This window comes from Salmo salar, chromosome 11 (assembly GCF_965601325.2).
Source record: "Salmo salar chromosome 11, fSalSal1, whole genome shotgun sequence".
Taxonomy (NCBI): Eukaryota; Metazoa; Chordata; class Actinopteri; order Salmoniformes; family Salmonidae; genus Salmo; species Salmo salar.
This window is the reverse complement of record NC_138301.1, coordinates 7,800,459-7,827,194: the sequence shown is the minus strand read 5'-3', so window position 1 is coordinate 7,827,194 and position 26,736 is coordinate 7,800,459. Positions and strand designations below refer to the sequence as shown.

The 26,736-nt window shown below is 43.4% G+C and overlaps 1 protein-coding gene across 2 annotated transcripts in view; it reads right to left on the bottom strand.

Moving 5' to 3' along the window:
* LOC106561909 (serine/threonine-protein kinase BRSK2) overlaps window positions 1–26,736 on the bottom strand; it is a 168,409-nt gene that overhangs the window by 96,428 nt on the left and 45,245 nt on the right. The window lies entirely within an intron of this gene.

Here is a 26,736-nt window from a genome sequence, read left to right as displayed (position 1 = left end):
AAATCATGTTAGACACTATTATTGCACATAGAGTGAGTCCATGCAACTTATTATGTGAGTTGTTAAGCACATTTCTACTCCTGAACGTGTTTAGGCTTGCCATAACAAAGGGGTTGAATACTTATTGAGTCAAGACATTTCAGCTTTTTATTTAGAATTAATTTCGTTAAAATTTCAAAAAACAGTATTCTACTTTGATATTACGAGGTATTGTGTGTAGGCCAGTGGCAGAAAATCCCAATGTAATCCACTTTAAATTCAGGCTGTAACACAACAGAATGTGGAAAAAGTCAAGGGGTGTGAATACTTTCTGAATGCACTGTATATGAAAGGGACCCTATGAGGTTCTACAGTCGTGGCTAAAAGTTTTGAGAATGACACAAATATTAATTTCCACTAAGTTTGCTGCTTCAGTGTCTTTAGATATTTTTGTCAGATGTTACTATGAAATACTGAAGTATAATTACAAGCATTTCACAAGTGTCAAAGGCTTTTATTGACAATTAAACAATGAAGTTGATGCAAAGAGTCAATATGTGCAGTGTTGACCCTTCTTATTCAAGACCTTTGCAAACCGCCCTGGCATGCTGTCAATTAACTTCTGGGCCACATCCTGACCGATGGCTGCCTATTCCTGCATAATCAATGCTTGGAGTTTGTCAGAATTTGTGGGTTTTTGTTTGTCCACCTGCCTCTTGAGGATTGATCACAAATTCTCAATGGGATTACGGTCTGGGGAGTTTCCTGGCCATGGACCCAAAATATCGATGTTTTATTCCCCGAGCCACTTAGTTATCACTTTTGCCTTATGGCAAGATGCTCCATCATGCTGGAAAAGGCATTGTTCTTCACCAAACTGTTTCTGGATGGTTGGGAGAAGTTGCTCTCGGAGGATGTGTTGGTAGCATTCTTTATTCATGGCTGTGTTCTTAGGCAAAATTGTGAGTGAGCCCACTCCCTTGGTTGAGAAGCAACCCCACACATGAATGGTCTCAGGATGCTTTACTGTTGGCATGACACAGGACTGATGGTAGTGCTCAAATTGTCTTCTCCGGACAAGCTTTTTTCCGGATGCCACAATCGGAAAGGGGATTCATCAGAGAAAATGACTTTACCTCAGTCCTCAGCAGTCCAATCCCTGTACCTTTTGAAGAATATCAGTCTGTCCCTGATGTTTTTCCTGGAGAGAAGTGGCTTCTTTGCTGCCCTTCTTAACACCAGGCCATCCTCCAAAAGTCTTTGCCTCGCTGTGCGTGCAGATGCACTCACACCTGCCTGCTGCCATTCCTGAGCAAGCTCTGTACTGGTGATGCCCCGATCCCGCAGCTGAATCATCTTTAGGACACGGTCCTGGCGCTTGCTGGACTTTCTTGGGCGCCCTGAAGCCTTCTTCACAACAATTGAAGTTCTTGATGATCTGATAAATGGTTGATTTAGGTGCAATCTTACTGGCAGCAATATCCTTGCCTGTGAAGCCCTTTTTGTGCAAAGCAATGATGACGGCATGTGTTTCCTTGCAGGTATCCATGATTGACAGAGGAAGAACAATGATTCCAAGCACCACCCTACTTTTGAAGCTTCCAGTCTGTTATTCAAACTCAATCAGCATGACAGAGTGATCTCCAGCCTTGTCCTCGTCAACACTCACAGCTGTGTTAACCTGTTAGGGCTAGGGGGCAGCATTTGCACGTCTGGATAAAAAAAATGTACCCGATTTAATCTGGTTACTAATCCTACCCAGTAACTAGAATATGCATATACTTATTATATATGGATAGAAAACACTCTAAAGTTTCTAAAACTGTTTGAATGGTGTCTGTGAGTATAACAGAACTCATTTGGCAGGCAAAACCCTGAGACATTTTCTGACAGGAAGTGGATACCTGATGTGTTGTATTGACTTTAAACCTATCCCATTGAAAAACACAGGGGCTGAGGAATATTTTGGCACTTCCTATTGCTTCCACTAGATGTCACCAGCCTTTACAAAGTGTTTTGAGTCTTCTGGAGGGAGATCTGACCGAACAAGAGCCATGGAACGATGATGTCCCATTAGACACCTGGCGCGCGAGTTCATGTTGGGTACCCTCGTTCCAATACGTTATAAAAGAGTATGCATTCGTCCACCTTGAATATTATTCATGTTCTGGTTAAAAAAGGCCCTAATGATTTATGCTATACAACGTTTGACATGTTTGAACGAACGTAAATATATTTTTTCCCCTCGTTCATGACGAGAAGTCCGGCTGGCTTAGATCATGTGCTAACAAGACGGAGATTTTTGGACATAAATGATGAGCTTTTTTGAACAAAACTACATTCGTTATGGACCTGTGATACCTGGAAGTGACATCTGATGAAGAGAATCAAAGGTAATGGATTATTTACATAGTATTTTCGATTTTAGATCTCCCCAACATGACGTCTAGTCTGTATCGCAACGCGTATTTTTCTGGGCGCAGTGCTCAGATTATTGCAAAGTGTGATTTCCCAGTAAGGTTATTTTTAAATCTGGCAAGTTGATTGCGTTCAAGAGATGTAAATCTATAATTCTATAAATGACAATATAATATTTTACCAATGTTTTCTAATTTTAATTATTTAATTTGTGACGCTGACTTGACTGCCGGTTATTGGAGGGAAACGATTTCCTCAACATCAATGCCATAGTAAAACGCTGTTTTTGGATATAAATATGAACTTGATAGAACTAAAAATGCATGCATTGTCTAACATAATGTCCTAGGAGTGTCATCTGATGGAGATTGTAAAAGGTTAGTGCATCATTTTAGCTGGTTTTATGGTTTTGGTGACCCTGTCTTTGACTTGACAAAACATTACACACAACTCTTGTAAATGTACTGTCCTAACATACTCTAAATTTATGCTTTCGCCGTAAAACCTTTTTGAAATCGTAAAACGTGGTTAGATTAAGGAGATGTTTATCTTTCAAAGGGTGTAAAATAGTTGTATGTTTGAAAAATTTGAATTTTGACATTTATTTGGATTCAAATTTGCCGCTCTTGAAATGCACCTGCTGTTGATGGAGTGCACCACGGGTGGCACGCTAGCGTCCCACCTAGCCCATAGAGGTTAATGAGAGAATCACTGACATGATGTCAGCTGGTCCTTTTGTGGCAGGGCTGAAATGCAGTGGAAATGTTTTTTGGGGGATTCAGTTCATTTGCATGGCAAAGAGGGACTTTTCAATTAATTGCAATTCATCTGATCACTCTTCATAACATTCTGGAGTATATGCATATTGCCATCATACAAACTGAGGCAGCAGATTTTGTGAAAATGAATATTTGTGTCATTCTCAAAACTTTTGGCCATGACTGTACATTAAGACCAATATTACAAGGTTTCTAGGGTGTCTTTATGCATATGCTATAATCACTGACAAATACCTCTATTTATGCAGTATTTAATTTTTTTATGTATTATTTCTTACATTGTCACCCCAGGAAACCTTAAGTGGTCTGTTCGGACCACCACCCAGGACAATAGATCTAATCCCAGTAACCGACCCAAAACAACAGCACTGCAGAAGGGGCAGACGGAGCGGCCTCCTGGTCAGGCTCTGTAGACATGCACATCGCTCACAGTTCCCGAGTATACTACTCTCCATTGTCCAGTCTCTTGACAACAAGGTAGATGAAATTCGAGCAAAGGTTGCCTTCCAGAGAGATATCAGAGATTGTAACATTCTCTGTTTCACGAAAACATGGCTCTGTTGGATATGTTGTCAGAATCGGTTCAGCCACTGGGTTTCTCCATGTATCGACAGACAGAGAAACACCTCTCTGGGAAAAGGAAGGGCGGGGTGTATGCCTTATGATTAACGACTCATGGTGCAATCGTAACAACATAGGAGAACTCAAGTCCTTCTGCTCACCCGACCTAGAATTCCTTACAATCAAACACCGGCCATTTTACCTACAAAGAGAATTCTCATCAGTTATAGTCACAGCTGTGTACATTCCCCCTCAAGCAAACACCAATACGGCCCTCAAGGAACTTCACTGGACTCTATTTAAACTGGAAGCCACATATCCGGAGGCAGCATTTATTGTAGCTGGGGATTTTAACAAAGCAAATTTGAGAACAAGGCTACCTAAATTATATCAGCATATTGATTGCACGACGCACAGGGTTAATACTCTTGACCACTGCTACTCTAACTTCCACGAGGCACACAACGCCCTCCCCCACCCTCCCTTCAGCAAATCCGACCATGACGCCATCTTGCACGTACCATCTAATAGGCAGACACTCAAACAGGATGTACCAGTGATGAGAACCATTCAATGCTGGTCTGACCAATCGGAAGCCACGCTTCAAGATTGTTTTAATCACGCGGACAGGAATATATTCTGGTCAGCCTCAGAGAGCAACATCGACCTATACACTGACACGTTGAATAAGTTTATAAAGAAGTGCATTGGAGATGTTGTACCCACTGTGACTATTAAAACCTACCCTAACCAGAAAGCGTGGATGGATGGCGGCATTCGCGCAACACTGAAAGTGCGATCCACCACATTTAACCATGGAAAGTAGTCTGCAAATATGGCTGAATATAGACAATGTAGTTATTTCCCCCACAAGGCAATCAAAGAAGCGAAATGCCATTACAGGGACAAGGTGGAGTCGCAATTCTATGGCTCAGACACAAGACGTATGTGGCAGGGTCTACAGGAAATCATAGACCACAAAAATAAAAACAGCCACGTCACGCACACCGACGTCACGCTTTCGGACAAACTAAACACCTTCTTTGCCCGCTTTGAGGATAATACAGTGTCGCGGGATGCTAACAAGGACTGCCCCTCCCCCTCTCCTTCTCCATGGCCGACGTGAGTAAAACATTTAAACGTGTTAACCCTCGCAAGGCTGCTGGCCCAGACGGCATCCCTAGCCGCGTCCTCAGAACACGCACAGACCAGGTGGCTGGTGTGTTTACGGACATATTCAATCGCTCCCTATCCCAGTCTGTTGTCCCCACATGCTTCAAGATGGCTACCATTGTTCCTGTACCCAAGAAGGAAAAGATAACTGAACTAAATGACTACAGCCCCGTAGCACTCACTTCTGTCATCATGAAGTGCTTTGAGAGGCTTGTCAAGGATCATATCGCCCCCACCTTACTGGCCACCCTAGACCCACTTCTGTTTGCATACCGCCCCAACAGGTCCACAGTTGACGCAATCGCCATCGCACTGCACACTGCCCTATCCCATCTGGACAAAATTAATACCTATGTAAGAATGCTGTTCCTTGACTACAGCTCAGCATTCAACACCATAGTACCCTCCAAGCTCATCATCAAGCTGGAGGCCCTGGGTCTCAACCCCGCCCTGTGCAATTGGGCCCTGGACTTTCTGACGGGCCGCCTCCAGGTGGTGAAGGTAGGATACAACGTCTCCACTTCGCTGACCCTGAACACTGGGGCCCTTTACGGTTGGGTGCTCAGCCCTCTCCTGTACTCCCTGTTCACCCAAAACTGCGTGGCCATGCATGCCTCCAACTCAATAATCAAGTTTGAAGACAACACAACAGCAGTGGGCTTGATCACCAACAACGACGAGACAGCCTACTGGGAGGTGGTGAGGGCACTCGGAGTGTGGCATCAGGAAAACAACCTCTCACTCTCAATAAAACCAAAGGAAATGATTGTGGACTTCACGAAACAGCAGAGGGAGCACCCCCTATCCATATTGAAGGGACAGCAGTGGAGAAGGTGGAACGTTTTAAGTTCCTTGGCGTACACATCAGAAACAAACTGAAATGGTCCACCCACACAGACAGTGTGGTAAAGAAGGCGTAATAGCTTCTCTTCAACCTCAGGAGGCTGAAGAAATGTGGCTTGTCACCTAAAACCCTCACAAACCTTTACAGATGCACAATCGAGAGCATCCTGTCAGGCTGTATCACAGCCTGGTACAGCAACTGTACCGCCCTCAACCGCAAGGCACTCCAGAGGGTAGTGAGGTCTGCCCAACGCATCACCAGGGGCAAACTACCTGCCTTCCAGGGCACCTACGGCATCCGATGTCACAGGAAGGCCAAAAAAAACATTCAAGGACAACAACCACCCAAGCCACTGCCTGTTCACACCACTATCATCCAGAAGGCGAGGTCAGTACAGGTGCATCATAGCTGGGGCGAGAGATTGAAAAACAGCTTCTATCTCAAGGCCATCAGACTGCTAAACAGCAATCACTAACTCAGAGAGGCTGCAGCCTACATTGAGACCCAATCACTGGAAACTTTAATAAATGGATCACTAGTCACATTAAACAATGCCACTGTACAGTTGAAGTCAGAAGTTTACATACACCTTAGCCAAATACATTTAAACTCAGTTTTTCACAATTTCTGACATTTGATCCTAGTAAAAAATCCCTGCCTTAGGTCAGTTAGGATCACCAATTTATTTTAAGAATGTGAAATGTCAGAATAATAGTAGAGAGAATGATATATTTCTTTCATCACATTCCCAGTGTGTCAGCCAAGGCAACAAAGGAGTGGCTCAAGAAGAAGCACATTAAGGTCCTGGAGTGGCCTAGCCAGTCTCCAGACCTTAATCCCATAGAAAATCTATGGAGGGAGCTGAAGGTTCGAGTTGCCAAACGTCAGCCTCGAAACCTTAATGACTTGGAGAAGATCTGCAAAGAGGAGTGGGACAAAATCCCTCCTGAGATGTGTGCAAACCTGGTGGCCAACTACAACAAACGTCTGACCTCTGTAATTGCCAACAAGCGTTTTGCCACCAAGTACTAAGTCATGTTTTGTAGAGGGGTCAAATACTTATTTCCCTCATTAAAATGCAAACCATTTTATAACATTTTTTACATGCATTTTTCTGGATTTTGTTGTTGTTATTCTGTCTCTCACTGTTCAAATAAACCTAGCATTAAAATTATAGACTGATCCATTTCTTTGTCAGTGGGCAAACGTACAAAATCAGCAGGGGATCAAATACTTTTTTCCCTCACTGTATAAGTGAAATAATCTGTCTGTAAACAATTGTTGGAAAAATGACTTGTGTCATGCACAAAGTAGATGTCCTAACCGACTTGCCAAAACTCTAGTTTGTTAACAAGAAATGTGTGAAGTGGTTGAATAACAAGTTTTAATGACTCCAACCTAAGTGTATGTAAACTTCTGACTTCAATTGTATATACTGTATTTTATACCATCTATTGCACCTTGCCTATGCCGCTCGGCCATCGCTCATCAATATACTTATATGTACATATTCTTATTCACCCCTTGAGATTGGTGTGTATTAGGTAATTGTTGGGTAATTGTTAGATTACTTGTTAGATATTACTGCACCGTCGGAACTAGAAGCACAAGCTTTAACATCTGCTAACCATGTGTATGTGACCAATAAAATGTGATGTGTGAGAGAAAGAGAGAGAGAAAGAGAGAGAGAGAGAGAGAGAGAGAGAGAGAGAGAGAGCAAGTACTGCTAAGGCTGTGTGTCTTGGGGCTTTCAAATGATGGAGTCAATGGCAGTGACATAAAGGAACTATTAAGACACCCACACACTTTCACACACGTTTACTCACACAGATGTTGGAGACACAATATTCTCCCACACAAACACACTTCCCTCTGTCCTCCAGGGACTCTTATCTACATATGGACACACACACACACACACACACACACACACACACACACACACACACACACACACACACACACACACACACACACACACACACACCTCTCTGTGAGCACAGTCCACCTGATGAGCCGCCTGCCATCTTTAGAACTGAGACGTTTGAAACACACACATTTGACACGTTTGAACTGAAATGCACATACACACACACACAGACAGATGCATATCATATTGTACACACACCACCTACATTTACACTCCGCAGAGACCTCACAGCTGTACTCCATGCTACATATTAATGCCATATACTCATTTAAAGCAAAAAGATAACGACAGCTACACTGTTGCTGTTCTGAAAAGGCACAATGCACCTTCCCTCATTTGATGGCTACCTCCTTTGCCCTCATCCAATCAAATCACGCCTTGGTTCTTGGCTGCCTGGTGCATTGTGATATTGATTACCTGCCTGTGTGGGTTTTCCAGTGAGACCATGACATGCACACTCGCACGTGCGAACGCACCAAACAGACACAAACACACACATCCAACCCCACCGCCACACACACACACACTACGCGTTCGAATACACTGGGGAGTCATTCTCATTGTCATGTTGCTCACTATGGAAGGTTAATGAGACAGAATAGACTCAAATGGACTTGAACATTGATTTCATACCATGGATTAAACATCCTATTCTATTCACTAGTCACCACTTTCGTTCCAGCCCAGCGGTGAAATATCTGATTCAACTAATCAAGGGGCTGGTGAGCGGTTGATTAAGTGTGTTAGTGCTGGGCCAGAACAAAAGCTTCCACGCCTACATGCACTGAGGCCCCAAAAAAACAGATTGGGGATCCCGGAAAATGTATGGCACAAGAATGGATTGCAATAAAGTCTTAAAAAATGTATTTTTGGTAAGTAACATATACGTAATATGACTACACAGAATCAGCTCTTACCTGTTGTTGAACCATTGAATAAAGAGCAGCAGCAGCAGATGTTCATCAGAGGAGAGCATGCAGAAAGGGGAGGGAGAGAGACAGAGATTGAGTCCAATGATTAGCTTTCAATTCCAGAATGGGACAATCATTCAGAACTTTTTTTTCTCTCGCTATTAACCATTTTTCAAATTGTCTCGGTTGACAAAATGCATAGTAGTTCAAAGAAATAGATCGGCTTACTTCCAGATCTTATATAATCCATTGTTCACATTTTCAGACTACTTTGGATTTTAACAGTGTTCCATGGGTTAGCTGACAACGTCACAAAAATGATGTGCACTCTTCAATGGGGCAGAAGTCTGAGTTGTTGGGATTCTGGATGGCCAGATAACTAGTAACAATGACAACAAACTGCCATATGGGTAATCGTAAGTGACTCATTTTTGCTAGTTTCATCTTGTTTTTCATAATTGGTCTTGTTTTGAGGTGTTTTGACTGATTTCATGTCAATGCTAATATGGCTAAACTTCACTAGCTAGCTAACCAACAACTGTAACAATGTATTTGAGAGACAACAAGTCCTCATAGTGCAAATGTATTTATGTTTTTCAATAAACACTGGAGATGAAACATAGTTTACATGTTGTCAACAATCTACGCCAACCCCGTCTGTTTTGACCCATAGTTGCGCACGCGTCAGTTTTGTTGCTAAACAACCAACCCGTTTATAGGCTGCACAATGCTCAACGCAACAACCTATTTTGCCACTCATCACAACTGTGGCGTGAACTGATTTTTCTACCCAGAGGATGATATGCATTTGTAGGCCTATATTCTATGTAGGTTGAAGGTAATCTATGTCAAGGTTGGGATATTCTTCCTTCCACATGCCCCTCCCCCTCGATACCTCATGGGGGCTGATCACACTATAGGCTACCCCTAACCACTCCTCCTCTCATACACAGCCGATAGCAAGCCTCCATCCTTCATTAGTGAGGTAATTAATAAAAATCACATTCTCTCTCTCACTCCGTCTCTCTCGCCCTTCTCTCTCTCTCGCTCTTCATCTCTGCATGGGAAAGAGGGAGGAGAGGAAAAGGAGGAAGGCCAAGAAAGCAGGTCAAACCTCGGGAGAGAGTGAGTTCGAGACAGAGGGTGGAGCAGAGTGAGAAAGAAATAAAGAAAGAAAAAAATGATGAGCGAGAGAGACAAAGAGAGAGAAAGATGTGTATAAATGCAGAGAGAAAACAAGCATATGTTGAGGTGCTGTTAAAAGGTACATCCTTTTCTGCACTAGAAGTAGGGTTGGGCGGTATCCAGTTTTTCATATCGTCATACCGTCCTTCTCTCATACCGGGTTTATATTTAGTATCACCGGCTTAGTACACAAGGGGGCGCCAAAAACTAAACTGCAAAAAAGCCCATTGGTCATCTATAACAAGAAAGGTAACAAAATGTGCACAAGTAACAGCGAATTTCAATGGAAGCTGCTAGTTAAATATGCTAACCAACGCAAATGAAAATAAACTAATTGCAAAGACAGGCAATCTAGCTCATACATAGGAAGGAGCTACCAAATGTAATTTTTGTTTGGACATTTACAAGCGAATGTGAACGAGAGACATTGTGCAAATGACCAAAGTTTTGACACATGTTTGTCTGAAGGAAGAATAGTACTGGCTCTGGAGCTGCATGTGTAGGCTACACGCTGTGTCTGTGTGGAGTCTGGAGTCACTAGGGCAACAGGCCTGCTCTGCTCCTAGAAGAGAAGACGGCCGAGAATGGTGAGGAAAAAAACGCAAGGAAATCAAGATAGTGGCAGCTGTACAAATAACTCATCCCAAGGGTTTTGACTTCTCAAACACGGCAGGAAGCTAACACAATATGATGCCCCATCACCTTGTAAATTCAGCCACTCAATTAGATTAAATAGCAAGTTAAACTTAGGTTTGACGTTAATGCAGAATTCTGCGTTTTCTTCAGGCAGGAAAAAAATATAAAAAGCATAAGAAATGTCTTGCTGTAGTTTGGAAACACAGATGTAAAATGCTTCTTATTGTAATTTCTGCTCGGCATCAGATTCATTTCGTGCTTCAGTTGCACTTCTCCAGTCAGATGAGAATTCACAAACGGGCATTCTATCAGCAGACAGACTGACTGATGTGGAGCTACTTTTCTTTGGTACTTTTCTCTGTGTAGCCAGCCTACTTTTCTCCGGTAAAATAAAATATTAACTTCAAGCAAAACATTAGGAAATGTAACTGGCTTCATTCTTTTTATGACAAATGTCGTTTTTGCAAACAAGACCTTGCTTTTTCATTATAAGCTCATTTACTTGTATTGCTGCCAGCCAAATAGCATTGCACTTCTGTTGTCATTTGATGAAAACGCAATCTGCCGAATGTGTTGCACTAATGTATTTTCTGTGAAGAAAACTATAGTTGCATGTCCCTGATCAGTCTATTGAAGCAAAAAAACACTGTTGACTTTCTTGCCCCCATCAGGATCGCAGTGGAGAAGGTGAAAAGCTTCAAATTCCTTGGACTACATATCATTGACAATCTGAAATGGTCCACCCACACAGATGGTGTGGTGGAGAAGGCTGAAGAAATTTGGCTTGGCTCCTAAGACCATCACAAACTTTTACATTGAGAGCATCCTGTCAGGCTGTACCATCGCCTGGTACGGCAACTGCACCGCCCGCAACCGCAGGGCTCTCCAGAGGGTAGTGCGGTCTGCCCAAAGCATCACCGGGGGCACACTGCCTGCCCTCCAGGACATCTACAGCACCTGATGTAACAGGAAGGCCAAAAAGATCATCAAGGACGTCAACCACACAAGCCACGGCCTGTTCACCCCGCTACCATCCAGAAGGCGAGGTCAGTACAGGTGCATCAAAGCTGGGACTGAGAGACTGAAAAACAGGCCATTATACTGTTAATTAGCCATCACAAGATAGCATCCATCCAGTTCCCTGCCCTGAACTTAGTCACTACTGTATTATTAGCCGATTACCACCAGGTTACTCTACCATGCACCTTAGAGACTGCTGCCCTATGCACATAGATATGGAACACTGGACACTTTAATAATGGAACACTGGTCAGTTTAATAATGTTTACATACTGTTTTACTCATTTAATATGTACTTACTGTATTCTAGTCAAGGCCATCCTATTAAACTATTGCTGTATAAGATCGATCGATAGATAGATAGATAGATAGATAGATAGATAGATAGATAGATAGATAGATAGATAGATAGATAGATAGATAGATAGATAGATAGATAGATAGATAGATAGATAGATAGATAGATAGATAGATAGATAGATAGATAGATAGATAGATAGATAGATAGATAGATAGATAGATAGATAGATAGATAGATAGATAGATAGATAGATAGATAGATAGATAGATAGATAGATAGATAGATAGATAGATAGATAGATAGATAGATAGATAGATAGATAGATGTACAGTACCAGTCAAATGTTTTGGACACACCTACTCATTCAAGGGTTTTTCTTTATTTGTACTATTTTCCACATTGTAGAATAATAGTGAAGACATCAAAACTATGAAATAACACATATGGAATCATGTAATAACCAAAAATGTGTTAACACAAATCAAGCTATATTTTATATTTGAGATTCTTCAAAGTAGCTCCCTTTGCCTTGATGACAGCTGTGCACTCTTGACATTCTCTCAACCAGCTTCATGAGGTAGTCACCTGTAATGCATTTCAATTCACAGGTATGCCTTGTTAAAAGTTCATTTGTGGAATTTCTTTCCTTCTTGTGGCAGCCGGCAGGGAGAGGTGAGGGGAGTGGTAATTGAGGAGAGATATCCTGCAGGTAGCTGGCTCCACCCCTAAGCCTTATATGGACTTCCTGCCCCACGAGGAAAGGCGGGGAGTGCTTGGGGATAAAGGGAGTGCTTGGGGATAAAGGAGGAAGCAGCCTGCACAAAGGGGCAGAGGTGGTGAGAGACAAGAGGTTTATGAAGAGTGAGTGAAACGAGAGCAAAATCTGTGATTGCCCATTGTGACATGGACTGTCGGACATGCCCCCCCGTGTACCGGACCGGATTGGCTGAGGACCCAGATTACCCCTGGAAAACGGAATGGACAAAGAGAACGGCTTGTGGACTGTGAGGTGATTGGTGAATTCCCCCTTCTTTCCGTGTATGAAAATCCCTAATAAACTTCCCCTTTGCATTCTATTTGTGCTACTGGTGCCTGTTTTGTTATTGAACTTGGTGACGTGGAAATCCCACACCCTTGATCTTGCTACATTCTTAATGCATTTGAGCCAATCAGTTGTGTTGTGACAAGGTAGGATACAGAAGATAGCCCTATTTGGTAAAAGACCAAGTCCATATTATGGCAAGAACAGCACAAATAAGCAAAGAGAAACGACAGTCGATCATTACTTTAAGATGTGAAGGTCAGTCGATTAGGAACATTAAGAACTTTTAAAGTTTATTCAAGTGCTGTCGCAAAAACCATCAAGCGCTATGATGAAATTAACTCTCATGAGGACCGCCACAGGAAAGAAACACCCAAAGTTACCTTTGCTGCTGAGGATAAGTTCATCAGAAATTGCAGCCCAAATAAATGCATAATAGGGTTTTTTATTGTACCCAAATTATGGGGTGCCGTGTAAAGGCACGGGGACGAAGACAAAACAAACTATACAAAAACACGGGGTTGAAACCAAAGAAAAAGAGCGAGGAGTACCTCAAATAAATAACACACGTGCACGATGATTAACACACGGGACGAGACCCGTAATCATCTGCGCAATCCACAATGGCACGAAAGCCAACACACACAGCACAGGTACACACACGCACCAACGGACATTGGAACAATAATCGACAGCACCATGGTTTACAAAGGGCATATATATATACAAATACAATCAGTTGGAATAGGAGCCAGATGTGCACAATGAAAGTTCCAGAGGGGTCCATGACAGTGCCCCTCTGACGCGCTGCACCAACAGCGCAACGACACCGGTCTCGAGTACAATCAAAGGAACGCAGTGCGGGTCGATCAGGACCCAACGCAGCTGCCAAAGTTGCGTCATCGGACGGGCCAGATACAAATCATTAAAATCCAGACAGAAAATATTTACACAAGAAGCAACATATTATCACACAGTCAAACATATTATATATTTCTTAATTCCATTCTTGTACTTTTAGATTTCTGTGTTTTGTTGTCAATTGTTAGATATTACTGCACTTTTGGAGCTAGAAACACAAGCATTTCGCTAACCTCACAATAACATCTGCTAAATATGTGTATGCAACCAATAAAATGTGTATTTTTCCTTGGTGTCCACATCACCAACAAACTATCATGGTCCAAACACACTAAGACAGTCATGAAGAGGGCACGACAAAACCTATTCCCCCTCAGGAGACTGAAAAGATTTGGCATGGGTCCTCAGATCCTCAAAGGGTTCTACAGCTGCACCATCGAGAGCATCCTGACTGGTTGCATCACTGCCTGGTATGGCAACTGCTCGGCCTCTGATCGCAAGGCACTACAGAGGGTAGTGCGTACAGCCCAGTACATTACTGGGGCTAAGCTTCCTGCCATCCAGGACCTCTATGCCAGGTGGTGTCAGAGAAAAATCCCCCAAATTGTTAAAGACTCAGCCACTCAAGTCATAGACTGTTCTCTCTGCTACTGCGGGGCAAGCGGTACCGGAGCGCCAAGTCTAGGTCCAAAAGGCTCCTTAACAGCTTCTACCCCCAAGCCATAAGACTCCTGAACAGCTAATCAGAGGGCTACCCAGACCCCTCTTATTTTTTTATTTTCGATTTTTTACTTAACACTTATGTTTCTTAACTTCTTAAAGCATTGTTGCTTAAGGGCTTGTAAGTAAGCACTGCACTGTAAGGTGTTGTATTCGGTGCATGTGACAAATAAAAATTGATTCGAATTTATTTGATTTGATTCTATCATTCAGTCTACAGTAGCAGCCAATGTGTGGTGTTCAATGTAGGCCTTTGAAAAAACATGCAGGGCTTGACATTAACCTGTTTATACACTTGTCCTTCAGACAATTTGACTGAAAATGTTGGTGTTGTTTGATGCATGAAAACACTTTCCAAATGAAATGCATTGTTAGTCCCATACCATTATTTCAAAGAATCAGACAAATTATACTACCCTCTGCCTATTGGCTACTTAGCTTATTCAAGACCGTCTCAAAATACAACACCGCCCCTTAAAGACAAAAAAAAGCTCTTTAACTGACTCGCTTTTCAAAGATGTCTAGAAATGTACACATTTTGTGCTCTTGTAGGAAGAAATAACTCCCCTTTGCTGACTACAAATGATCTATAACTGAGCTAATAACTCACTAATTAGCAAAGGATATGAACAAAATGTTCACACGTGGCTACATGCAGCTCTCGCTTTGATCTCAAAACAAGCGCATCTACTCACAACCGCTCATCCAGTTCAAAGTAAATGGCACAGATCCATATTTGGCAATGGTCTATTTGCACGTAGGGGCAGTAGCTGTCGTTCTGCCCCTGAACAAGGCACTGTTCCCCGGGAGGCCGTCATTGTAAATAAGAATTTGTTCTTAACTGACTTGCCAAGTTAAATAAATGTTAATAAAAAAATATATATATAGACTATGATTGGTTATGCCGCACCGGTCTGTGTAGAGTACTCAGATGCGTTCTCTTGCACAGTTATGTATGTTCAGGTTTGGGTTGATGACTTTCTAAATGTAATCCGTTACAGTTACTAGTTACCTGTCCATTATTGTAATCAGTAACGTAACTTTTGGATTACCCAAACTCTGGTAACGTAATCTGATTACATTCAGTTACTTTTAGATTATTTCCCCTTAAGAGGCATTAGAAGAAGACAAGAATGTATATTACCAATTGAGGATATTGCAGGATAAATCAATGTTAAAGTTTACATAGCTGGCCATACATGGATGTTAAATTGTACTGTATGGGTTGGATATGTAGGCTTCTTCTAACCCATCGCGTTCTACTACATTTAGTAATACGATTAAATTGTATATTTACATTAATATATATAATTTTCAAGTCCAAAAATTGATGTAGCAACTACAGATTGCCCTTTAAGTCTATCAAAAGTGTGCAAGTTTGAGCTTGTGTCCATTAGGCCTATGGATGTATTTTTTTTATCAGCATGAATTAGATTGAGTAATAAAAGACATACTTTTATTCCATAGGCTGGGATCTGCGCTATGCAGCTGTTGCAAGAGCGCATTTCTCACTGCCTGTTCACTGGTTTCAAAAACAATGATTGATAGGCAGCTTCAACTTCTTGAATTCAACCATTATTGGGTTCAGATATACATTTAGATTTGTGAACAGCCATCCACAACAACCACAATCCTTAAGGCGCAAATAGCTAAATGAGAGAGCAGCAGTGTGATTCACATCAATGCGCTATGTAGATATCAATAATAAGTGATATCCGTATCGCCGTAGACTACACCACTGCTGTCATCCTTACCTCCAAGCGTTTATTCAAGTTGGATAATCTTTGGATGCCGACAGCAGTCGCACCATTGGAAGACATAGCTCGAACTAAAAGCCAATTTCTGCTCTGCTCTTTTCCAGCAATCCATCAAACACATTTGGTACGTCATTATAGTGGTCTCTGACTTGCGGTCAGACTCGCTCAGGTGGAACAAACTTAAACTTGCGCCTTTTTTCAACGCTGATTTGAATGTCATTAAGAAAACAGAGTAGTGTCAAAGATTTTTTTTGGCAAACATCCTTTCTGAATTTAAAAGTCATCCTCAAAGTAATCTTCTAGTTTTTCAAAAGTATCTGTAATCTGAGTACAATATTTTTGCTTGTAACGTAACAGATTACAGTTCCTGTTTTTTTGTAATCCATTACATGTAATGAATTATGTTGCATTGAAAGGGTATGTTGCATTGAAAGAGTATGTTGCATTGAAAGTGGCTAATATTGCATTGATTCGATCACAATTGCCACAGGAAAGGGATATGTTGATAGTGTTAACGAGTGAAGTTCAATCTCGTGCATCTCTCTGTGGGCTGATATTTCTACTGTGTGGCAGTCCCAGCGAGCTGCACGGCAGTCTTGGGCTACTGCGCACCCAGGCATGCGCGCAGCTTAGAGAGAACACTGATTGACGGAATTGAATCCCGTGGCTATTTCCAAATACCCCTGTATATGTTAAACTCAACAAAAAAAGAAATGTCCCTTTTTCAGGACCCTGTCTTTCAAAGATAATTCATAAAAATCCAAATAACTTCACAGATCTTCATTGGAAAGGGTTTAAACACTGCTTCCCATGCTTGTTCAATGAACCATAAACAATGAATGAACATGCACCTGTGGAACGGTCGTTATGACACAAACAGCGTACAGACGGTAGGCAAGTAAGGTCACAGTTATGAAAACTTAGGACACTAAAGAGGCCTTTCTACTGACTCTGAAAAACACCAAAAGAAAGATGCCCAGGGTCCCTGAACGTGCCTTAGGCATTCTGCAAGGTGGCATGAGGACTGCAGATGTGGCCAGGGCAATATATTGCAATGTCCGTACTGTGAGACGCCTAAGACAGCACTACAGGGAGGCAGAACGAACAGCTGATCGTCCTCGCAGTGGCAGACCATGTGTAACAACACCTGCACAGGATCGGTACATCCGAACATCACACCTGCGGGACAGGTACAGGATGGCAACAACAACTGCCCGAGTTACACCAGGAGCGCACAATCCCTCCATCAGTGCTCAGACTGTCCGCAATAGGCTGAGAGAGGCTGGACTGAGGGCTTGTAGGCCTGTTGTAAGGCAGGTCCTCACCAGACATCACCGGCAACAACATCGCCTATGGGCACAAACCCACCGTCGTTGGACCAGACAGGACTGGCAAAAAGTGCTCTTCACTGACGAGTCGCGGTTTTGTCTCACCAGGGGTGATGATCAGATTTGCGTTTTTCGTCAAAGGAATGAGTGTTACACCGAGGGCTGTACTCTGGAGCGGGATCGATTTGGAGGTGGAGGGTCCGTCATGGTGTGTCACAGCATCATTGGACTGAGCTTGTTGTCATTGCAGGCAATCTCAACGCTGTGCGTTACAGGGAAGACATCCTCCTCCCTTCCTGCAGGCTCATCCTGACATGAGCCTCCAGCATGACAATGCCACCAGCCATACTGCTCGTTCTGTGCATGATTTCCTGCAAGACAGGAATGTTAGTGTTCTGCCATGGCCAGCGAAGAGCCCGGATCTCAATCCCATTGAGCACATCTGGGACCGGTTGGATCGGAGGGTGAGGATTAGGGCCATTCCCCCCAGAAATGTCTGGGAACTTGCAGGTGCCTTGGTGGAAGAGTGGGGTAACATCTCACAGCAAGAAGTGGCAAATCTGGTGCAGTCCATGAGGAGGAGATGCACTGCAGTACTTAATGCAGCTGGTGGCCACACCAGATACTGACTGTTACTTTTGATTTTGACCGCCCCTTTGTTCAGGGACACATTATTCCATTCCTGTTAATCACATGTCTGTGGAACTAGTTCAGTTTATGTCTCAGTTGTTGAATCTTGTTATGTTCACACAAATATTTACACATGTTAAGTTTGCTGAAAATAAATGCAGTTGGCAGTGAGAGGACGTTTCTTTTTTTGCTGAGTTTATATATGGTATACCACCCAAGCCTAACGAGAAGCCCTAGTAACTGCATTCAACCAGCCAGCACATTCTATAAAACAGTGTGCTTTTAAAGGCTCTCATTGGTTGGACCAGCTCAGCAATAAAATATGTAGATGAACACAGATGAATGTGAATGGCGGTGTGATGTGTAAATGGGTTTATAGCCTGCTGTGGACATGGTTAGAGTCCAGCAGAGCAGCATGTTAACAAGCCCAGGGCTGGATGGACAACAGCAACATACACAGAAACATACATACTACTGCTTTATTGTGGGCTGCTGCTGCTTCTACTCGCTAAAGTCTATAATGGGATGCTGAGTTCCCTTCAGGCCTGATTACAGTATGGACATGGATATATAAACAGATACACTCACACACACAATGAAGCGCATACACGCAATCACGCACGCACACACACACACACACACACACACACACACACACACACACACACACACCTATTTATTATAGTCTACATTATGGGACAATAAACAGTTTGAGTTTTCCTCCCATCACTGATCATTAGCCATAATAGGTCTTAGTACATCTCATGTCATCATTAAGACAGCATTATGCAGGCCTTACAAGGCCTTATAACAGCTCATAACACACGCATAATGTTCTTAATAATGCTCATAACTTTTACTGCTGTGGATCTAACAATATAAAGCAAGTTGGCCGTTCAGAGAGATGACAACTCCACATGTTCCTTTTAATGACAGGGGTTTTACATAACACACAGCGTTCAGCCAGACAGCATATTAACTAAAAGACAGGAGAGAGAGAGAGAATGAGGGAGAGAAATATGGAAAGAGTTCTCTGTCACATGATGAAAGGAGGAGAGAGAGGAGTGGGGAAGAGTCCTCGGGCCCCATTATGATGACAGGAAAAAGTGGCATGCTGGTGTCATGAGAGACCATGTTAGTCACTATAAATTGTGGCATTATGCATTTCAAAACTGCTTGTAATATGACGGCCATGTTTTCAGCAATTTTACCATTATGATAAAGGGGAGCAGACACTTAGTCATATCTTGTGGAGATATTTAACTTTTCCACAGTATCTACTGTGTCATTACTTTTTGGGGTTTTGCTTACGGGGCAGTTGGGAGTTTGGTCGGTGAGATAGAGATAGAGAGATAGAGAGTGTCCTTTTTCCTTCATAATTACTTTTGAATTAAGCTGAGTCAGACTTCCTCAGTATTCTCATGGGAAAATAGAGACATCAACACGCATGGCTAACAGAGCACGCTAACTTAACTAGCCTAACCCTAGAATGGAGGTGTGCTGGTGTTTGGTGCCACCCCATGTCATAATTTACGTTGTCTTCCTATTCCTATTCACTCTTAATCTTGTTTAAGCAATTCATTAATTCAACTATTCATCCTACAGGCAAAAGTAAATTAAGACAAGCTTTATGTTTTATATTTGAGCTAGTATGAAGGTTCATAATATTTATAACTATTGGCTGGCAGGTGACTATATCTACAATGTGACTCATTGATCCTGCTCAATGGTATACCCCTCCTGTCTGCTCTCATCTATCGCACTCTGTCTCTCCCACTCACCCACCCACACACACACGCGTCTATCCTGGAAACATGGTACGCAATATAGTAGTAGGTGAGTACTGAGTAGGTGCTGAGGCTGCAGACCTGAGTCTACATAGAAGTATTACATTACTCTGTCAAGCATTCATGATCGAAAACAATCTGAATTTGTATTGGAAACAGCCAGGAATGCCAGATCTGCCTCTGCCTGTGTTCAGGATTGCCAGATCAGCCTTAGTATGTGTTTAGGGTTGCTAGATCAACCTCGGTATGTGTTCAGGGTTGCCAGATCTGCCTCAGTATGTGTTCAGGGTTGCCAGATCTTCCTTAGTTATGTGTTCAGAGTTGCCAGATCTGCCTCAGTACATGTTCAGGGTTGCCAGATCTGCCTCAGTATGTGTTCAGAGTTGCCAGATCTGCCTCAGGCTGTGCTCAAGGTTGGCAAATCTGTCTCAGTGTAAGTGTTCAAGGTTACCAGATCTTCCACAGACTGTGTTCAGGGTTACCAGATCTGCCACACAGACTGTGTTCAGAGTTTCCAGATATGCCTCAATATGTGTACAGAGTTGCCAGATCTGCCTTGGCCTGTGCTCAAGGTTGCCAGATCTGCCACAGAATGTGTTCAGGGTTGCCAGATCTGCCACAGAATGTGTTCAGGGTTGCCAGATCTGCCACAGAATGTGTTCAGGGTTGCCAGATCTGCCACAGAATGTGTTCAGGGTTTCCAGATCTGCCACAGACTGTGTTCGGGGTTGCCAGATCTGCCTCAGTATGTGTTCAGAGTTGCCAGATCTGCCTCAGCCTGTGCTCAGCGTTACCAGATCTGCCACAGACTGGGTTCAGGGTTGCCAGATCTGCATCAACCTGTGTTCACCTCTCATAGTATCCAGTACTATTTGTTACGGGTGGCATCACAGTCACATTCTCTTTCATTCCATTTATCCTATAGAGCACTGATACCTATAAATGACCCCCACCTTTCTTTTGCTCTTACACTCTTCCTCTCACCCTCACATACTCACTCTATCTGCTGTCGTTCTCTTTGGGATTAAGTCTAGTGGATTTAGTGTCTGATGTTGAATGTTATATCGAAGTCTGGTAGGAGTGTCTGGGAGCTAACTGTCTGATGGTGGGTGCTGTTTGTCTAGATCCACAGTGCCTAGAAGCTGAGTGCAATGCTGGTCGGTGGACAATGCAGATCTAGACATTGTGTGTCTACTCCTGGCTGTTGTGTGACTGGTATCAGATGGGATATCTGTATCAAAATATGGTCAACTTTCGTTTAACACTACTCAGGGACTCTCTCTCTCGCTGTGCAGTGTCCACTCTAAAATACTGTTTATTTATCTCTCTCTCTCTCTCTCTCTCTCTCTCTCTCTCTCTCTCTCTCTCTCTCTCTCTCTCTCTCTCTCTCATCCACTAACGAGCCTACATTAACTAGTTAGCTAGAGCTCTTACTCGAGCCTTAGCCTTATACTGTACCTTAGCATTAGTCCCATACCACAGCCCAAGCTCCAGACAGCCAAAAGCACACAGTTACCGTCCTAGCCTATTAACTACCAACAGCTGCCTCCATGACTGCTCTTAATGCCCCAAAAATACACAGACACAAATATAGGCCTATAACCACACACAATATGTGTCTGTCTATTTTACAAGCACAATATTACATGGATTGAATTACACAATGTGTTCCATTCTACACAAACCTATGTAGGCTAGGCCTATGTTACTTAGGACAGAAAGTATTTTGTCTGCAAAGTATTTTGTTATTAAATTCCTCTGAATCTTTCACATCACTTTAGACATACATTTAATTACATATAACTCATTTGATCTTCGGCAACTCAACGTTACGTTTTTCATTGTATTATTCATTTCCCCTTGATTTACCAGTTGTCTCTCAAGCTCACCCGCTTTCCCATATAACCCTTCAGCTTCCTGTTTGGTTTGAAAAACACGTTTTGAATAAAGTTGAATGAAAAACACAGTAATTTCCAATAGAGCTGCTACTCGTCAGTGTGTGAGTGTGACACTGTGATGATTCTCATCAGAACCTCCCTCCATTCCTGACACTGACAGTCAATTCCATTTAAATGACCCCTGATGCTAACACTACAGCATACAACAATACATGTAATTCTCTCCCTTTCTCTCTCTTCTCCTCTCTTTTCGTCCTTTTCATCCAGAAAGAGGGAAAGAGAGAGTTAGACAGGGAGGGGGAAGAGAATGACACAGAGAGAGAGAGACACTGATAGAGAGAGAGAGAGAGAGAGAGAGAGAGAGAGAGAAGAGAGAGAGAGAGAGAGAGAGAGAGAGAGAGAGAGAGAGAGAGAGAGAGAGAGAGAGAGAGAGCGAGCGAGAGCGAGAGCGAGAGAGAACGGGAGAGAGAAAGAAAGAAAGAAAGAATGAAAGAAAGAAAGAAAGAAAGAAAGATGGGAATGCTCTTTCTTTTCTAGTCAGTTCTCATCATCATCTGAGTGAATGGTGAATTAAAGCACAGTAAGGTGTAGACTTGTCACAGCACAGCTACCTGTGACTAAATGATTGGAGCTTACAGCACAGGGGAAGACCGGTTTGAGGCCACACCCACTAACTAAATGAAAAACACACAGCACGCAAACCATCACTCCTCATTTCACACACACACACAAACAGACACTCACACGCAAAAACTCAGTGTGCTCAGGATAGATTGTGTGAATGAATGTCATCACTGGTACGCTCACGCAAACACGTCAAAGAGACAACGGAAGTGAACGCACACACACACACACACTATGAACACACACTCAACCGAGGATATAGAAAGGGTTGATGAAACAAATAGGATATAGGTGCACATTTGGGTTCTTCAGTGTGTGTACTATTTTGATTCTTGTTTATTTTCGATAGATCATCACTGAACACTAGCTCTGCCAAGCGAGCATCCTGCTAGTGTGACCCAAATACAGGGCTGCTGCTGTCTGATTGGCTAACAGAGAGGATGGGGTGAAGCAGAGGCAGTCTCTCCTACACACACACACACACACACACACCATCATATGCCAGATAATTACATCCAGCAGGTAGACCTCCAGCACATTTTGTGTGTGTGTGTGTGTCCGTGCGTGCTTCATTCAATCATTCAGTAGTGCTTGGAAAGCACAGAATAAGAATGAGGGAGTAAGGAGTAGAGGGATGGAGCTGTAATATCAATGGTTAGTAGGGAGATGGGGTAGGGTTGCTGCTGGGTCAGAGAGTTGTGCTTGTGCAGCTGTGCCTCAGGGAAGACAGTGGGGGAGCACTAGAGGAATCCTGTAGGCCTATATTGAGGTTAACCCTTAGCCATCTCATCTCAGTGTATTTTGCCACAACCCAGGCTCTGCGGCACCAGAGCATCACAGACACCCGCACAGGCACGCCCACACACACTCAGACCTGCTTGGATCCACTGTCAGACAGCACTGCCAACCCCACACGGCTCTGAGGCAGGGGCATGCTGGGAAAAACAGCTGCTAGGAGCCCCAAAGCCCTCTGACACAGGCATACTGTACATGAGGATGTGTCTGCCACTTAATTAACATTTAACCCTGAGTGGAATATCACCACCCTCCTTCGTCTCTTCTTCCAGTCTCTCCTAGACACACAGAGACATTCCAGTTTTTATTAACAACATTCCTATCTGGACACAATAAAAAAAAGATGTGACTGAGAGAGAGAGAGGATCAAGTCAGTGCATTTATGGAGAAAATCTGATACATCACAGACTGAGGGTGGGCGTAAAAGAGAGAAAGACACACACACAAATAGAGCACGTTTGCTCTAAACCCAAACATCTTGGCCACAGTGCAAAAACCAAAGAGAGATAATCGATCCGACACACAGTGGCTCAAACCAAGCTGACTCACACACAAACACACACACACAAACAAAGGAGTGCAGATCAATACGACACCCGGTAGCTCAATCCAAATGCGTTGAGAGAGGATCCGCTTACAATGTGTCTCTACTCTCAGTCTGAAGCGAGGGAGTGAATGAGAAGGTGATGGAGTGAGGGACTGAGGGGGGGAGGCATTTTAACCTACACGGTTTTAAAAGAAGACTCTCAGAACCCTGGGAAAGACCCCCTGAACAGGAGAAACACATTGGATCCATTGTCAGTTGTAGCCGCAGGGCTGTTTATGGAGAATGAACATTGTTTCATCAGATAAATTCTTATACCCCTACCTCTCTTTTTCCCCCTTAGTGTCCCTCTGCCTGCCATCTCTCTCTCTCTCTCTCTCTCTCTCTCTCTCTCTCTCTCTCTCTCTCTCTCTCTCTCTCTCTCTCTCCAAATCAATTCAATTTGCTTTATTGGCATGACGTAACAATGTATATATTGCCAAAGCTTACTTTGGATATTTACAATATTAAAATAATAAGAATCAAATGTATCAACAGGACTACAGTAACAACAATAACCAAGGGTCAAAATAACCATACATTGAACAGTAACAATAAGCATACAGTAGAGGACATGTGCAGGTTGATTGGTCTGTCAGACACTGTCCCTCATCTTATGGCAGGCAGCAATGTAGTGCGCTGCCAACCCACAGCTCTCTGCGTCCTCCCCCAACAGGACGGGTAGCCTATTCTCATCAGAGAGGTCTTTGAAACCTTGAATAAGGGTTTCAAATTTGTGGAAATGACACTCTCTAATTGTTTTATATTTTTGACATTTTGTCAGGAAATGCAGCTCTGTCTCAGGTTCTGCTGTGGTGCAGTGGTTGCACAGCCTTTCCTCTACAGGGAGCCAGGTTTTCCTGTGTCTGCCCTTCTCAATGGCAAGGCCTTCTCTCTCTCTCTCTCCCTCTCTCCCTCTCTCTCTCTCCCTCCATCTCCCTACCTCTCCCTTGAGAGAGTGACAGGGGAATCAAACAGCAGTCTAAAGTGTTTGACTCCTCATCATCTCATGTGAGAGTAGCTAGCTATACCTTCTGAACCCACACAGATAACACCCCTGGGGGAAATGGAAATTGCTACACACACACACACACACACACACACACACACACACACACACACACAGGCGCACACACCGTACTGTTCACACGCTCAAGCACACACACAGACTTCGACACATAGGCTTCACATGTGCTTGACTGACAAATTGAACTGACAAACACACGCGCGCGCGCGCACACACGCGCACACACACACACACACACACACACACACACACACACACACACACACACACACACACACACACACACACACACACACACACACACACACACACACACACACACACACACACACACACACCACACACACACACACACACACACACACTGCAGCATGTGTCTCTGTGCCTGAGGCTACAGAGGTGATTCCTTACAAGCCTCAATGATGGGCTGTGGAGACACTAAGCTATTTTTAGCTCTCTCACACTCTCCCCTCCCCTCTCACACTCCCACTCTCCCTTCCATTGATAGAGTGCACTCCCCCTCTCCCTTCTTTTTATACACTGCAGCTTTTTTTTAAAGAAAAAGCCTTTCCACCTCTATCCTTTTCTTTCACATTTCTCCATCCCTATTTCTCTCCATCCAGCTTTTTTTTCTCCACAACAACCCCTATCTTTTCACACACAAGGCTAAGTTTAGCCATTAACTCCAAAATCTTAAGGTTAGGCATTAACTCCGAATGGTTAAGGTAAGGGGTTAAGGTTTGGGATAGGCTTAAAACAAGCCAGCTTGATTGGAACATGCAACCTTTGGTACCAGAGGCAGATGCTTACGGCCAGCCGCAATCCCACGTCGTACACACACCCTGGCACACACACTGAAGATCTACCACCCGTAGTCAGACTCCAAGGCCATGGACTTCTCACAGATATACGTATACCAGTACTGAGTGAGTGAGTCAAGTGAGTCAAGTGAGTGAGTGAGTGAGTGAGTGAGTGAGTGAGTGAGTGAGTGAGTGAGTGAGTGAGTGAGTGAGTGAGTGAGTGAGTGAGTGAGTGAGTGAGTGAGTGAGTGAGTGAGTGAGTGAGTGAGTGAGTGAGTGAGTGAGTTATGCCGTGTTCACGTGTGATTCGGAACTGGGAAACTCAAAAATTCACTGTAGAAAGATTATACCTGAGTTTCCCACTGGGAAAGTATCAGAATCAACCAATAGGAAGCTCTACGCAAACAACTCGATTTGTACGTGAACGCTGCATTAGTTACTTAGTTAGTGATGTACAGTTGAAGTCGGGAGTTTACATACACCTTAGCCAAATACATTTAAACTCAGTTTTTCACAATTCCTGACATTTAATCCTAGTAAAAAATCTGTTTAAGGTCAGTTAGGATCACCACTTTATTTTAAGAAAGTGCAATGTCAGAATAATAGTAAAGAGAATGATTTACTTTCTTTCATCACATTCCCAGTGGGTCAGATGTTTACATACACTCAATGTAAGGGGTGCGTAACTGGTGGCAGGGAAGTCAGACGCAGGAGACCAGAACTAGGTAATAGCCGGAGCAGTTTAATTCCAAAACCAACGGCATCAAGAAAATAACAACTTGGGTACAAAACCCGACACGCACCAGTCAACATGTGCACAAGCACTTACAGACAATCAATACCACACAAAGACATGGGGGGAACAGAGGGTAAATACACAACACGTAATGAGGGAATGAAAACCAGGTGTGTGGGAAAACATGACAAAACAAATGGAAAATGAATAATGGATTGGCGATGGCTAGAAGACCGGTGATGTCGACCGCCGAACACCGCCCGAACAAGGAGAGGAACCGACTCCCCCCTTGACGCGCGGCTCGAGCAGCGTGCCGTCACCGGCCTCGGGGACGACCCGGAGGGTGAGGCGCAGGGCGATCCGGACGGAGACGGTGGAACTCCCGCAGCATTGAAGGGTCCAACACGTCCT